The following is a 17,099-nucleotide window of genomic DNA, read 5'->3' on the forward strand; positions in this document are numbered from 1 at the left end:
AACCCAGCAAAGCAATCAAGACAGCACTGGTTTGGCTCCTCAGTGATACACACAATATTTAATATGCTTATTTGCATCAATTATTGTCCCTTGCCCCTCTGAACTGATGTCCTGCAATGTACTTTAAGTGACACATTTAACAAAATAAAACCATAAAAGGGACCAGAAACCTCAGCATAAACAGACAATTGCCCATGCTATCCCACACCAAAATGGTGTGGTGTCTGCAGATGAAGTTTATTAGAAACACTCCACAAAGGGCATTAAAAACTGTTACTTTCAATAATACACAGTCCCAGAAAATATTCAACTTTTTAACAAGAACTTAAATATCTATAATAGGTGCTAAGCATATCCATTTGTATAATTGCCAGTAAATATCCTTAGTGTAGATTCCTACTCTCAAAGACAAAGGGACAGCTACAGCTCAATTTTTTTATTTAATTTATATGCCAACAGGAGCACATATAATTTCTAATTCAGAAATTATACCAATGTTTATGTTTTGATAGCATGTAGTTGATTTACTTTGAAGAGTACTGAAAGCTTTATATTTGTTTTCAGCTGACTATTTTGTAAAAGTTTTACCCTCTCAATTTGCAAAGCCTGTTCTGACTTGAAACCCTAGTTTGATTAGATATCTGTCCATGCCTTGAGATATTCTTTTGAAATGTTATCTCTCCAGTGGGACAGAGGGATGGTTGTGTCCTTCCTGGTGGGTGCTTGTTGAGTATGCTCCCTAATGGGAGTCGTGGTCCAAAGAGGAAGTTGTTGTCAGATATAGTTGCCAAGCATGCGGTGGGGGTGGGGAAAGGGAGTAGGTAGAGCATTTAAAAGACCCTCCCCAGATGGAAGCACAGACAGCCGAGCCCAAGGATTTCCTTAGGATCTATCCAATCCTGGAGTATGTCCAAGGAGGGCAAGAGGATGGTTGGTTGAGCTAGCATGTATGTGGGGCACTGGGGGCTGGGCTGGAAGGGTGAGGTCTGAGGGGACCCCAAATTAAAGATATTCTTATGAAATTTTCAGAACAAGACCCTTTGATAATCCTAGTTCCATTTTAACTTGCACAGCCTAACAGCCTAATAGTACACTGATCACAATTTTACAAGTGGCAATTATTTTTCTAGTGAAACATACAGGATATTATAATTTAGGGATAATGATAACTAAGTGCACATGCATTTTGGACATTATTTTTTCCTGGACTTTTGTCCTGAAGTCAAATAGCCCAAAGAGACTACTGACAACAAAAACCTTATGTTGTCGTTGTTGCAAGCTGTATGTAAGGGACTATATGTCAGTTCTCGGAAGGCAGCTCCAAACAAAAAATAATGGAATTCTAGTAAGGTATTTGGATATAAAACACACTAAAGGATGCCATTTTGGTCTCAAGGACTTAATTGCATCTCTATGTTAATCTATATAACAGAAACTATTTCTGTGGTTACACAGATTGCATTCTTTACCTTAAATGCAGAAAATGTTGACTTGGTTGTTAAAATAAAGATGATTTTTTTTACTTCTAGTCTAATGGAGATTTAGTGTTTATATATTCTGGACATTAGTTTCACCTGGCCTTGTAAGAAACTGTCAAATAGCCCCCAGATGGAAATTAGTTTAGCACCTGATAGTAATAATAAATACCTCTGAAATGCTAGTTATTTTAACTGTATCTATAAGTACTCATATATAATTTCCCCTATAGCAGCTTACAATGAAAAATCCACAGACTTCTAATAAGATTCTTCAGTACAAAACATACACATTTGGTCTCAGTGGAATATGCCGTTTCTGAAATGGTATATCAGCTTTGACTTTTAAGTCATTATGTAAATATAATAGACATACTGCTCTTTGACAGATACTAGCCCTCTGACAAGCCATATTAATAATCATTCAAAAGTGATCCTATATCTAGCCTTTTTTCATACATCATGTCTTCCCCCAAAAAGGATACCCATCTTCTGTATATTTCTGATGTCTCATTGAAAAGAAAATGAAAAACATAATGACCAAGTAACATTTTTTCACCTTGTTGCCATTAAGACACTTACACTGCCACCAACAAGTCATATAATTTTTATGCAACACTGGTCATGCAACAACCCTGTGTTTTCATATACAGCATTTCTCCTCACCCCTAACCCAGAATGACACCCCCTTTCTGTGTACACCTCTGATGTCTGATTGTGAGGACAGTGAAAGAGACAATGACCACAGCAATATATTTCAGCCTGTTCCTCCTGGACAATTATTGTATATACTCCCCTCCAAACTATTCATATCAATAACTGTTTTTGCACAAATCATGTAACTGACTTTTTCTCTCATGCACACCATGCCCCCCACAACAAAGTATATACTTTCTGTATAGATTTCTGATATGTGATTGTGAAGAAACTTAAAAGGCCTAGGGACCTCATTAACTTGTTGTTCATAGACACATACACTGTCTTTAGGCTCACTAGATTAAATAAATGATTTGTGCCTCAAACAACACTCTGCTTACTTATCTCCCCCACAATGAAATATTGCTACCTTCTGTGTCTGATATTAGGTTATTAAAAATGTGGGAAAAAAAAAAACAGTAAAGTATTTTGATTTGCAGCTTTCAAACACTATACAGTATCCGCACCTCCATCAAGTCACAATGATCACTTTTGTTATCACCTTAAATATGATTTGCTTTCATTTAGAGATGGCAGCCACTTCTGGTAATGACTAGAGATGTTGACAACCAAAGGTAGTTCAACAACTGCCACAGTAATGTATTTTAACTTGCTGCTATAGGGTACATCATTTATGAATCAATAGAGGTAAAATAAATAAATAATAGGATGGCCTACAGACCTATCTTCTTACCTGCTAGTAAGTAAGAAAAATCACACACCTGCAAGATAAAACCATCCCTGATGATTGGAGTTCTCTGGTCATATTATTAAAGATTGCTGGGAAAGCACAAAGACTGGTTACTAAGGGTAAACAGATGCAGGTGTTTAAACTGCTGAGTAATAGAGCATAGGTTAGCTATGGATGTCCTATTGCTGTATTCATGGGAGTAAAGGTAAGAAGCCATAATAACAAATGGCATGATCTGTTACTTTTATGTTAAATTTCTTATTGATTTTAAAGGGATTTTTTGTAATTTTAAATCAGTTTCATGATTATTATAAAATAAACATAAAAATGTATATTAAAATTGACAATACTCATTACATGTAGAGGTACATCATTGGGATGCTAAGTATTACCAGTTCTTGCACAAGATCTCAGGTGCAATGAACAACATGGATGGGGACCCCCACCCCCAGCAAACACATGGCCCTAGGCAAATGCCTTGATAGCCCTGTATTTTATCTGGAATTGATGTACAGTGATCTTTAAGTTATCATCAGGGATATTGAATTATAACTTCTCATGATGGAGAGTACAGGGTGTGAAACCCCCTGAGAAAAAAAAGCTTTAATAGCATTTCAGTACATTTTAAGCTTCAGTGTTATTTGATCCATACTTTATTTATACAAAGCATATTAACTTTTCGTACTTGCAGGTCCTCCAATTATATGCTTCCCACTTTCAATAGGGAGCCACTGATTTTGTTAACTAGCACTTAACTGAGGCTGCATCCGTATGGTTAGTTTGTAAAGATCCAGTCCACAATTTAATGATACGCATTAAGACTGTTTGGACTGGTAAAAGTAGATATCAGTTAATATTCACAGAGATGGACCAAGGGCAATGAAGTGTGTTTGTTGGGAGTATAGGTGACTGTTCTTGTTGATGCTGAAATCTGCTAGATGGATAAGCATATCTTTGGATGGTCGAGGTTTCATATTTTTTAGAAAGACTTCCAGTTAAGTAACTAGAATTGCTTGAGTGATGTTGCTGCATCTAACATAAAATCAAGCCTTTCCCAAAGATGTACTGTAACTGTAGCCAAAACCCATTCAGAGCCTTCTTAACAGTTGCATTCAGATTTTTTTTTTTAGTAACTAAAACTATACCTTCTTCAGCCTATGATATTCTCTATTATACAGGAAATCTGATAGTTCTGTCAATCTTCTGCTATGCAATGGCTGACGCTTAGTATGGATCAAACCAATGAAGACCATCACAGGTAAAATTAAAGTTAATAGCCTGTTTGCAGGTGAAATGCGTTGGGAGAGCTAGTGACCCGGTGTTCACTCAAATGTCAAAAGCTAGTGATTCATGGCTGCAGCATGAAGGTTCCTTTTGTCGCTTCTTGGCTCTGTATTAGGATACAGAGTGCAGAGGAATAAATAGGCTTATGTCATATTGAGAAAGGCTAGATGGTTGGCTTATGGAAGGCAAACAAATATTTAAAAAAGGAAACCAACTAAATTCCGTCAGAAAGCAAAGTAAAGAATGCTTAGGTAAAGAATGTTTTGGATAAGATGATATGAGCTTGCTATTCCTCATGTGAAGTAGACAGAGTGATGCTAAATTAATATCCCTTAGCTGTAAATGAATATCTAAACAGCAGTAGCAATACTCTTTATGTCAGTTTTCTAGAAACTACTTAGGAGGCAGGCCACCTGAAACATCTGTAGAACTGTCTTCCCCTTCATTTTACTCAGTTCTCTTTCTATTTGTGTTGCTTAACTCCTTTCACTTTGTCATGCCAGCAGGTGTGGGTTGTACCCAGCTGAAAAATATGTCACTGGAGTTTCAGATCCTATAGTACCACTGTCAGGGCCAGTAAAATAGTGTCACTGGAACACAAAGTCACACAAAAATATTTCTTAGCAGTATGCCCATCAACAACAAGATGTCAGTGTACACTGAGAATAAAATGTGTTCATTCACACCATGCCATTTCCAATTCAGTTATTTTTTTCACCCAGTAAAAGAATATCACATTCAATACCAGTAAAAAATAAAAACTTTTTTTTCCATTTTTAACCTATCCCAAATTTAAATTCCCCCTTCATTTTACTTGTGCAGTTGAGATGCTTTACCTTTTCCCTTTTAGACTATAAACATTATTTCTTGTGAATGAGCAAAGTATTTCAGATGATGCTTACAGTTTTGTTTCAGTTTCACTGCTAAAATTATATAATGGTATTGAAATCTGATTTAATGGATGGCTTTGCAGTAAAATTTCCAAAGTCACTTAATAGGATTTCAATGTTTTACAATTGTTTTAGGTCATGAGCTAAACGTATAAATAAGGCCACGTGTGCAGTGATCAAATCCAAGTTGCATAAAGATGAATTCCTTTCCTCCTAGTCCTATAAAATGATAAATAATCAACCCACAGCCAAATCACTTAATATGCAAAAGGCAAGAAACACAACTAATAGTTCTTTCTGTTTGATATTTATTGTACCATTTGCATGCATCTACTTCTTCAGAATATTTCATGAAACAGTTTTTCAGATACAGGTCATTTTTGCATCCAGCAATGAATTTTAAATTGACTGTATCAAGATTTTCTTGAGCAAACCAAACAAGTTCATGAGTTGGAGCCGTAACGGTAGTATGCTAAATGTTTAAGCAAACATACTGAAAAAATATGAGTAATGTAGACATGCTATTTTGAAAAAATAAAGCAGAAGCTTTGAAGAAAAAAACATAAAATGCATCAATTTCTTCAGGCTTCTCCAGAATGTGCCATTTGCCATTTCTAAATCCAAGTCTATTTCTTTGCAGTCCCAAAAAGGCGCATATGCTTAGTATGAAAAATAGTTGTTTTGACTTCATACAAAACTTTCTTTCATTCTCTTTCATGAAAAAGGATCCTAAAATTAATTTGAACATATATTAAACATTTTAATGTGTACCAGACTATGAGCATATGTTTAATTTGGCAATAATGTGTTAGAAATATCAGTTTTACATAAAACTGACTACTTACTTCATATCAACACATCTTGTGAATGTAATTTCTTTGGGTATGATATGCCAAATCCCTCTAAGAGGAAATATGGTGCATTTCTTCTGACTGTGTCCATAATGTTTGGTTATAAAATGATGGAGCTAAAATTTAGGACTATCATATTACGACTTGTTAAATGTAAGCACATACCATTTAACATAATCAGCCTTGTGTCTGCCATGTTTTTATTCAAAATGATTAGGATGCATATTCCCTCAGGTCATTTTGCTACAGCAGTCAGATCCATATTTTATCTTTCAACACAATTAGACATTTCATATCAACAGTAATAAATGAAACTGCATTAAATGGAGTATAATGTAAGTAGGCATCTTTGCTTAAGTTGTGCTTGTATTATGTTATTGTTTCATTGTGTTTAAATGAATAAAATCCATACTTCTTGTCAACCACCCTATATATTCTCATTAATAAGGACTTCTGTAACTCATTCTATAACTCAGAAAAGAGCTACCAAAATCCCATAGTTCTTACAAAACTGGGTACCCAGTACAGTTAAAAGATGTCATGTATAAATTAGTTTAGGAAACAACATAGTCTTTAGTGCCACCTGGAATGGTCTAGTAAGCCTCAGAAGGGAAAAGCCTTGTTAGTATGGCCCCCCTTTGCAGAACAGCTACAAATCGTGCTGACACTATCATTAACAAACATTGATAGATGTGGGAGATACAGCCTCCTAAACTATTACCTAAACAGCAGACTGTCAGGATGCAACTTTATAAATCCTATGCAGGCTAAGAAGTACACCTACATGAAGATGCAGTCCTCACAGGAGTTTGAGGTAAACACACAGCAACTCCAGGTGTCCCATGCTCGTTGCCTGTACAGGGAAGGTTCGGTTACAATGTAGCATGGCTAGTACCCTAAATCGTAGACTAGCAGGATATAAATTCAGGAATTTATTTATTTATTTATTTATTTATTTATTTTATTTTACATTTGTTGACTGGGATAGTCCGACTGGATATATGTCCATTTTTAGTGGAGGCCCGGGGAGAAAAGCTCCACGATAATAATACACATTGAACATTTAGTAAATGCTAGTTTCAAGCAGATTACAGTCATAAGCAATACCGGTATTTACACATATAGTACTAACTTATTATAAAACACTTTACAAAGCATAACATTATTTTCAAAGTTATATATAGATAACAATACACTGGAATTGCATCAATGCAGAGAAGTATAATATTCCAACACATTTAATTTGTGTGTTAACTTATCACATATGATTGGTGAATATATACCATAGCAAAGGATCTATCAGAAAGGGTCATTAATGTCTGATTTTTTTTAAAATAAGACAAGTAACTCAATGTACTGTGGTTCAGTGTAGCTCATTTTACATAACTTTGGTTGGTTAGCTCTGAATCTGGAATGTGTTATGGTGGAGATGGAGAACATAATAGATAACTGAAAAATGAATAGCATGATTTAAGGATAAAAGCATTACTAATGCATTAGAGATTCATTATTGCTACAGGATGTTATCTTTAGTGTGACTAAAATACTTTCTGAATTCAAGAACAGCCTACTGCAATGCTTTTGTTGTCTATTCACTCAGTAAGGTTACACTAAGTGTACACATACAGTAGTATACACTTTCTGGCAATCGTTATGAATCCAACCCACATGTTCATGTTGAGTTACATGTGATTAATAGACTAAATTACTGAGTAAACACAGTGGATTTAAAAGTTAGAAGTTGTTAGAGCAACAAACATGTCAGAAACATAATTGTAATTCACAGGGTTAACTTTGTATACTTATAAGAAAGAATAAAATGAATCATACAGAGTTATATTTAGGAACACTTTAATTGATCTTATATGGAACTGATGTTTTTTGTTTGTATTACCACACACATACATGTATGGGCATACACACACACAAACACAAACACACACACATACACACACACACACACACACACACACACACACACACACACACACACACACACACACACTCACGCACATGCACATACTGTCGATGTCATTGAAATTTGTGAGTTACAATGGCAATTAAGATTAAATGCCACCTCGCAACCAAGTAATAAATCTGTTTGTGCATGTTTGCTGAACTGAAAATATATCTGGGATTTCGACTGAATATTTATAAACTATTAACACTCACTGGTTTAGCATACGCAGTTGTTCTCATATAAATATGTCATAAATCTTTGTAAATCCGTACAAGGAAAAAAGTTAAACTGGTTACTAGTGAAATCAAGCATACATTTCAAACACTGAGCTGTCCTTCTAATATATAATTTTGGCATTCCAACTTGTTTTTTTCCCACAAACAAAGAAACCATATGTAAATCTTATATAAAATGCAATATATTGCCTAACAATATTTCCTTGAAATAAATATTTTTCTTCACATGCAGTCATGTATGCATTAACATAACTGGGTGGGAATCATATAAGTAATCTGCAAAAACTGCTCATCAAAATCAATTGCAGTATTAATTAATTCATCTTAAAACAAATGCTATTTTTTATTTTTATATTATTATAATTAATGAGAATTTATAGATAAAATATTATACCATTTGCATGTCAAAAATCACTTAATATTATCATATGCAATTAAGTGACATGTTACAAAAGTAAAATCTGCCCTCTCTAATCTGTTGATGCATTTCTGTAATGTGCCAAAAATGCTGTATCTTGAAAATAAGTATTTGGTATTAAGATGATAAGGAGTGAATCTATATATATAAAAAATTCAATAATTCATTTGTTTATCCTTCTCCTGCAAGTGTTTTAAAGATTGTTTCATAGATCATTGCCCTTTAATGATGTGGCAGTATTCTTTGGTTTCTCTGTTTTCAGAATGTTAGCCACCAACTTGGAAGGAGTTTGTCCTTACCTTTTGTGTTTTGTGAACAAATTTATGGTATGAAAAATTCATAGAACACCTGTTAATTAATTCTGCTTGTAATTGTTTATTTCCTCTTTTTTTGCCTGTCCTGTCTTAGCTGCAATTCCAATCTTATCCTTAATGAGCTAATTCCTGTACCCAAGGAGCAAGGTCTTATCTTACCACTTCTGTTAACAAGGTCTTATCTTACCACTTCTGTTAACAAGGTCTTATCTTACCACTTCTGTTAACAAGGTCTTATCTTACCACTTCTGTTAACAAGGTCTTATCTTACCACTTCTGTTAACAAGGTCTTATCTTACCACTTCTGTTAACAAGGTCTTATCTTACCACTTCTGTTTGTCTGCTGCGTAACTCTGAGCAGTTCAGTTAACTAGATAGTGCTGTAGGCTGGCTCTGCAAAGGGACACTTGTGACCAGAGAGCTTATCCAATTAACAAATATATAAACACAGAAATAAAAAAATCCTGCTTTCAAGTTTGTTTTTCATCTGTTTTCAAAAGAAATATTTATTCTTCCTTTATTATGACTTAAAACCTTTCCATCGTATACTTTTTCATTATTAACCAGTAGATTTGCCAAGTTTAAGATGAGATAAATTTCTACACCTAGTACCATTTTATTGTTGTCTAAACATGTTGGGATTAGTTTCCATTTATTTAAGTGGCTTTGTTTTAGGGTAACACAACTGAACACTGTCAATGAGTGATATGAGAAGGCTGTCAGTGAGTGATATGAGAAGGCTCTGTATTCAGCACCTAACCTCTTGGATGTCACTTATAATCTGTTTTAATATCATGAAAAAGTCTGTTCTTGATTACATATTATGTGTGCTTGAGAAAAAGAGTATTCACTTTTATCAAAATATTTTAACTGAGAGGGATCATAGGCATTATGTGCTTCTGTTACACAAACTCCACTCCACACACCTTCAGATAGAAACAACTCTGATCCAAAACAATACCAAAACAACAAAATCTTCAGAAGTCAGGAATCGAAAAACAGGAACCAAAGTCAAATCCAAAAGCAAATTCTTTATTCTCCAGCGCCTCGGTGTAACCACCTTTCAAGAGTATACATTCTCACTGGAAGAATGGATATATATATACTCATAGCAATTAAACAATTAATTAAACAATTATGTTCAAAAAAGTTTTAAAGCAGACACCTCCAGTTTATTTCATTATTCAGTCCACAGGGTGTCATTGTATTGTATTTCAAAATAAAAATACTTTCCTTATATTGTAAGTTATATTTCAAAGCATTTTCATCATTACAAAGACATTTCACACTTTCTAAAACTGTTCCTGTTAAAAATGAAGCATCACTATTATGATAAACACTAAAATGTGTGGCAATAAATTTATTTTCCCTTTTATGTCTTATGTCTCTAATGTGCTCACCTAACCTAATACGAAACTCTCTTTTAGTTTCACCTATATAATATAATCCACAGGGACAGTGTAAAGCATACACAACTCCCTTACTTCTACAGGTAAAACTATCTCTTACTGTGAACCTAATGTTGTTAATATAATTAAATGTTCTAACTATATTCCTACAAACACTGCATCTACTGCAACATCTTGTACCAAATTCACATAGTGGTCTTGGTAAACAAAATTTTGGCATTACAAATTTACCATGTACCACCAAATCTTTCAAATTTCTTCCCCTTTTATAGGAGAATAAAGGTTTTTGTGGCAAAATGTGCATCAACACCTTGTCTTTCACAAAAAATTTCCAAAAATGTTCCACTACATCCTTTATGTCTCCACTTTTTACATTATATGTAGAGACAAAATAAATATCCTTACAAGTTTTATCACTGGTTGCCAGATGATATTTCTTATAATGGTGATATTCACCCTTATTACATTTATTCCTTACCATATTATTCTCCTTTTTTACCTTCATAAGGGCATTTTCTAAAATATTCACACTGTACCCTCTTTTCAAAAACATATTATATGTGATATCCCATTCCCTTTGTAGATTTTCTTGTGTGTTACACAATCTAGATACCCTTGCCAATTCCCCATAAGGGAGAGCTTCCAAAGTATGTACAGGATGGCAACTAGATGCATGAAGGTATTGATTACCATCTATAAACTTCCTATGTATATTTGATATAATTTTACCATGTTCTGTACCCTCCAAAATAAGATCCAAGAATATTACTTTGTTTCCCTTCTGTATTCCATCAAATTCTAACCCAAATGGGTTACCATGTAAGTCTATCAAAAATTCATTAACTGAATCAAAACCACCATCACAAATAAAAATCAAATCATCTATGTAACGAAAATAAAATAACACATTACATTTCATAAAATTTAACTCAAATAGAAATTTCCTTTCAAAAAAATTCATAAACAAATTGGCATACATGGGGGCAAAAGCTGCCCCCATTGCTGTACCTTGTTTCTGCCGATACAAAACATCATTAAAAATAAAATAATTATTCTTTAAACAGAAATCTAACAAATCTACTATGAAATCAACAGAAGGGTTGTCTTTTAAAGAAGATCTCACTGCATTGAGGCCATCATCATGTCTAATAGAGGTATATAGACTTTTAACATCCATAACCAACCAATACATTTTGTTGTTCCAAGAAATAGAGGATATTTTATTTAAAAATTCCATACTATCTTTGATGTAAACTAGAGATTTAACTACATATGGTAAAAATATTCTATGTAAAATCAAACCAGTGTTATGTAGGAAATAGTTGCAGGCTGAAATAATGGGTCGACCTGGGGGGTTATGTAAGTTCTTATGTATTTTTGGTAAACAAAAGAATACAGCTAGGTCCTTTCTATCATTGTCTAACCTATTCCTCACATCCTTCTCTGTAAAAAAACCCAGCCTGACTCCCCTGTCCAACATGTGTTTAAATTTTGTAACAGCCTTTTGATAATGAATCATATTGCTTCTTTCATATGTTGTTTCATCCTGCAAATGATTCATACACATCTCAAAATATTGCACAACACTCATTATAACAATTTTGTTTCCCTTATCGGAAGGTTTGGAAATAATATCCTTCCTGTCACATAATTCTTTTAAAGCACTCCATTCTTTATAAGTTAAGTTATATAAGCTATTACATCTATTCAATTTCATATTTCTGCATATATTCTCACATTCAAATTTAATCATAGAGCCATAATGAATAGCTCTCTGATTAATAAAAGGCGGAATAAATTTATTAGAAGAAGCAACATAAGACATATCTATTGCATTGCCAACAATAGGAAGTTGCACATCATCATTACTTATACATTCATCACATGAATAAAAACTATCCTCAGATTCACATGAAGAAAAGCCTCCATGTGCAGAATTAGAACATCCTTGGTCCCTGCTAAAATGAACTTTCAAATGTATCTTCCTAAGAAATTTAAAGATATCTTGCTGTATCAAATATTCTTTAGGAAAAACAGTAGGTATAAACTTTAAACCTAAACATAACACAGTAAATTGTTCATCAGACAAATCACAACCAGATAAATTAAGAACAATACTTATATCATTAAAGTCATTACTGTTTAAATTTCTTGTTGTTATATTGTTGTCCATACCTTCGATTCTGACGAAAATTGTCAGGTTGATTGAATTTCTGAACAGAGACATCTTCTTGCTCATAACTTCTCAGGCGTTTCTGTCCCTGTTGAAATGTTCATTCCTGGTACTGCAAGCCTCCATTGTTAAACTCCTGTTGCATCCTACGTGGTTGTGCTGGTCTAGGTAATTCCGGAAATTCCATACTGGTGTCCGACCTAAACTCTTCCCCCGAAGAAGCAAAAGAAGAAGACAACGGTGCATCAGTGAATCTTACCCTCCTGCGTTGTTTCTGCTTATGTTCTGTCCAATTAGGAGGGTAAGAAAATGCAGTCCCTGCTTCATATTCATTGATATCACGTATTAATTTTGTTTTCTTTTGTTTTATAAGTTCATTCTCTAGATTATTCAGTCTCTCATTAGTCTTCTCCATGAAAGACTTCATATTTTCTAGACTCACAGATGAACTAATACTATGTGAAAGGGAAACCAGCTCCTGTTTAAGAGACTGATGTTTGAGCTGGTCCCTTTCCAACAGAATGTGAAGCCACTCTATTACACACTTGTGTGCTGCTATGAACCAGCGTTCCTTAAATTTCTTATCAGCGACACAATTCAAGTCAAATGGTGTACTAGGATTCTTTATGAATCTAAGACCTCTAGGTGTAATATTCAAGCTAATATATTTTTGCAAACCTAAAATGTTAAAGTGCACCCTTGTCTCTTTCTCAATCAACCTGTCATATTTTTGATACAGTTCTCTGATTTCTGGAGACACACTTTGAAATTTATGTCCCACAGAAACAAAAGGGTCAAGCACTCTTTTATTTCTTTCTTGCAAAAATTGATCAAAAAATTGACAGTCTCTCACTTCTGGTTGACGTGCATCCACAGGAACATGTGCAGAAACATTTACAGCAGGTCTAGAACCTGAAAAAAACTGCTCAATAGTTCTCTGTTGAGCAGAATAAATAGAGCTTTCAGCCCCTACAGTACCTTGTTGCATAGCTGTGTTCTCCCGAAAAACCCTTGGAATATCCAAATTAGGATCAGTCGACATCCCTGGATAATTACACAAACTCCACTCCACACACCTTCAGATAGAAACAACTCTGATCCAAAACAATACCAAAACAGCAAAATCTTCAGAAGTCAGGAATCGAAAAACAGGAACCAAAGTCAAATCCAAAAGCAAATTCTTTATTCTCCAGCGCCTCGGTGTAACCACCTTTCAAGAGTATACATTCTCACTGAAAGAATGGATATATATATATATACTCATAGCAATTAAACAATTAATTAAACAATTATGTTCAAAAAAGTTTTAAAGCAGACACCTCCAGTTTATTTCATTATTCGATTTTTCGAATTTTTCGATTCCTGACTTCTGAAGATTTTGCTGTTTTGGTATTGTTTTGGATCAGAGTTGTTTCTATTATGTGCTTCTGTTGTCTGATGATAGTTTCCACACTTAGATTATATTTGATGTTTTTGGAGATGAGCTTATACAAAGTTAGGCTTATTTCAAAAAAAGCAAAGCTGACATAAACACAATGTGTTTTACTAAATCATTCTCAATATTTCATGAAAAACATTATTTTTGATTAGATTACATTGGAGGAACTCTACCACGTACACTGTACTGCAAACCATCTGTTTCACCCTTCCTTATGACTCAGTGTAATAATGTTTGTTCTACCCTGAGCAGCATCAGATACTTAAGCATTCCTAAAATCTTAAGAATTCTCAGGCAAAAGAAAATACAGTTCTGTAAGTAAACATCATAACAGTAGATGTTCAAATGATCACTGCTACAGTAGCCTTATCTATATGGGTTATATCTTGGAAAGGATGTAACAGAGATATAACATCTAGCCAGCTTCAGGGCACCTTCCAAGCACTCAAACTAAAACTGGAGGTTTGAACACCAAGCCCTTCAGAGCTTTCATGCCAACTGAGAGTGGAAGGCTGAGCCACGAGAGGGCATAACTAGGAGAAAAAAATATATGGTTTACCTTCATGTGTGCATTTTGCACACGGGCGAACAGCAAATGTTCGAAAGGACATTTGCAAAGTTTGCAAAGGTTGAACGCAAAAAGGTTCAAATGTGCAATGAGTGAATGCACAGCGACATTCGCTCATTGCAGATTTGGCATTTTGGGGCAGATTGCACTATAGTGGGGAATCGGAAAATGATCCCTTTCCCCACTGTAGTGCGATCTCAGAGTTAGAATATTAAAGTGGGGGGTGTGGGGGGCACAGCCCCCCACATGGGGAGTACAGGGGAGCCTGCCCCCCTGCTTTACACTTCATTACATTTTTTTCGACATTTATGTTCGAAAATCAGCGAATCTGCATTTCGATTTGCTGATTTTCGAACATTGGAAACTGTCACGGTTTTGTTTTTTGAAGTTACAATTCATTCATATTAGCAATTGCATGAGTGTGTTTTGCCTTTGTAAAGGTAAACCAAAATATACATATATAATGCCATGGCATAATTAAAAAAAAAAAGATGGAGGAAGGGAGCAGCATTTGAACATCTATTATGATAAGTTTGGTCACACAGATGTACTCTATTCATCATTTTGACCACTGCTGCAAGTAGCCTTAGTTATATGAATAGATAACCCTAGCTTAGTATATTTGGCAGATGAAAGGGAAAGGGTCCAGGAGCCCTTGGAGAATAGTTCTAGCAAAGCTTGATCTAGATGTAGAGAATGAATCAAGCTTGTAGTGTTTTGTAAACGTATGTACAGAGGACCAAGTTGTTGTTTCCCAAATACTTCTAGAATCCAACCCTTTCCAAAAAGCTGTAGATGAAAGCAAGGCCCTGGTAGAGTGGGCCTTGATAATGCCTACAATAATTTTGCTGTTGTGAGAAAAACAAAAAGTAATACCCTGAGACAACCATTTGGAAATAGCCTGTTTTAACACAGGCTGTCCCTTCTTACCTTCACACGAAATGAGCAACTGATTCAGAAATCTGAAAGATTTTGTTCTGTCAAGATAGCACCTGAGTTGTCTATGGACATCCAAGGAATGGAGTGTCATTTCTCCCTCATTTTAAGTTCAGGAAAGAAAACGGGGAGTTGGATAAGATGACTTAAAGTAAACTCAAATACCACTTTAGGTATAAAAGCAAGATTCATTCTCAAAGAAACTCTGTCTCTGTGGAAAATGAAAAAGGGTTGCCTCACCATAAGAGCTTGCAACTAAGGTAATCTTGCAGATGTCAGAACAATCAATAAAACAGTTTTACATCTTAACCTCAAGTAAGCCAGATGAGCTGATTCATATGGAGCAAGTGTTAGTTTCTCCAACTCAAAATTAACATTGCAAGGAGTAGCCACCTGTTTTCTTGGTGGTCTCTTATGCAAAACCCCTTTCAAAAACATTTTGACATGAGAATGCCCATAAAGAGGAGAATTCATGGGCAGGCATGCTGAAATGAGTAAAAAATGAACTTTGATGGAGCAGTAAGAAAGGCCACAGGATAGTTACTCACACAAACATTGTAAAACTAGAGAAACGCTAGCCCTGAATGTGTGCTAGTTATATTGCTGGCACTAACTAGAAAACCTTCGCTATTTATCAATATATGATTTCCTAGTCACAGGCTTTCTTGCCTCCATTAGCCCCTGCTGCATGTGCTCATTAAACGGGTGCCTAAATGGAATTTAGGCCCTATCATCCAGGTAGTCAGATGAAGTTGATTGGGGTTGGGGTATATCAAACACCCCTGTTGTTGTGTTGAGTAGATCCATTCTGCGAGGAAGTTTGTGATGATTGCCCCTAGCCATTTCCAAAAGAGGAGAGAACCACAGTTGCCTGGGCCAGAATGGAATCACCACAATGGTATTGGGAGATTCCTTTTGAATCTTCAGAAGTATCATGGATATCAGTGCAAAGGCTGAAAAAGCATACAGGAACATTCCTGTGCAAGAAAAGAAAAGAAAAGAAAAGGCATTGGTCTTTCAGGCCTTTTTGCATGGAGTTCTGAAGAAGAATTTTGCCAGCTGATTGTTCAAAGAGAAAACAAAGAAGTCTGCTTGAGGAACTCCCCACATATGGATCAAATCTTGGAAGACCCCCTCATCTAGCTTCCATTTGTGAGGATCTGCCTTTGTCCTGCGCAGCTGTCTGCTTCACAGTTTTGCTCTGATGGGATGCAGGATGTTTAGAGAGTGAAGTGCAGAGAAGTTCTATCCCAAGCTAAAGTGGCTAGTCTGCAAAGAGAGTAAGACCTGGTTCCCACTTGCTTGCTGATGTATCACATGACTGTGACATTGTCAGTAAAAACGTGAAGAGGTCCTGGGGACCAAAGATGATTCAGAGAGTTGAGTGCCTTGATCAGAGCAAGAACCTCCTTTATATTTATCTGCTTGCATCTGTCCTTGGTGTCCCAAACACTGTGCACTTCTATCCCTCCTGAAACAGCTCTTCAAGCAAAGTCCAAGGCATCTGTGGTAACTGACTTGTTTGGAACAGGAGGGGACAAGGGCAGACCTGGATTTAGCAATATTTGTTGTCTCCATCAAGTGATTTCTCTTCTGACAAATCCCAGAATTGGGATTTGAAAAGATAGTAGGTGCTGGGACAAAAGAGACTTAAGATGCCATTATATATTTCTCATGCATAGTCTTGACAGAGGTATCATGAGAATCATAGATGCCATGAAACTTAGAATCCTAGCAGTAACTGAAGTCTGAGTGCAAAT

This window comes from Protopterus annectens, chromosome 5.part1, assembly GCF_019279795.1.
Source record: "Protopterus annectens isolate FY-2018-M chromosome 5.part1, PAN1.0, whole genome shotgun sequence".
Lineage (NCBI taxonomy): Eukaryota > Metazoa > Chordata > Ceratodontiformes > Protopteridae > Protopterus > Protopterus annectens.